The sequence below is a fragment of the Alexandromys fortis genome, unplaced genomic scaffold (genome assembly GCF_014885135.2).
Source record: "Alexandromys fortis isolate MF-2015 unplaced genomic scaffold, M_Fortis_MF-2015_v1.1 scaffold_69, whole genome shotgun sequence".
NCBI lineage: Eukaryota > Metazoa > Chordata > Mammalia > Rodentia > Cricetidae > Alexandromys > Alexandromys fortis.
Window position 1 is genome coordinate 8,576,398 of NW_026067951.1, and position 1,120 is coordinate 8,577,517.

Here is a 1,120-nt window from a genome sequence, read left to right on the forward strand (position 1 = left end):
GATAGCCTCTGGGCATGCCTGTGAAGGATCATCTAGATCAGGATAGCCTCTGGGCATGCCTGTGAAGGATCATCTAGATCAGGATAGCCTCTGGGCATGCCTGTGAAGGATTATCTAGATCAGGATAGCCTCTGGGCATGCCTGTGAAGGATTATCTAGATCAGGATAGCCTCTGGGCATGCCTGTAAAGGATTATCTAGATCATGATAGCCTCTGGGCATGCCTGAGAAGGATCATCTAGAATCAGTTAACAAGGAAAAGACTCCCTGGCTCCCCTCACACACTCCAATCTTGGATCCTGAACTGCACAAAAGGAGAAAGCAAGGCCAGCACCATCAAGCATTCACTGAACTCTTCTTCCTGGCTGTAGATGCAACAAAACCAGATGCTTCAAGCCTATGCCACTCTGACTTCCCTTCTGAGGTAGACTATACCTCAACCTGTTTGCCAAAAACAAACCCTTCTTTCTTAAGTCACCTGGGTCAGGTATTTTGCCACAGCAAAGAGACCATTACTAAAGATAGGCACATGAGGGCTTTGTCCCTCCACCATTTGTATGCCCAGCAGTATTTGTTACTCTCTTAGTGATAGCCATTCTCATTGAGATGAGATGGAAGTTTAATGTTTTCTTTTTCATTTCCTAAATAGCTAAAGACGTTGCCTATCTGTAATTTGATAACTTTCTATTCTATTTATCTAACCATGAATTTCAGGGCATTGAAGATGCCTGAACTCACAAGCTCCAGGAAAGGTCATGATTGTAAGCAATTCCTCCTTGCTTGTGTTTGCTTCAGTAATGGGGAGGTGACCCAGGTCTGGTCACTGAGATGCAAGGTCACCTAAGGAAAGCTTCAGGAAAAGCTTTTATTTGCCTGATATGGTCATGTCTGAACACAGTGCCTCAAATGCGGTAGCTGGTTACAGCCTGAAGGAAAGCTGGCATGAACAATGATGGGGAAAACCTGAAGACTTGTACCGGTGATGCAAATGGCCAGATGGGTGCCATTGCTACCCATCCTCCTCTGCACTCCTAAGTGAAACTGTCACATTTATGTCTGGTAGTCTTGAGTTTGATTCTTGGTTAATCACAGAACACAATACCCTGATGTTGAATTTGGAA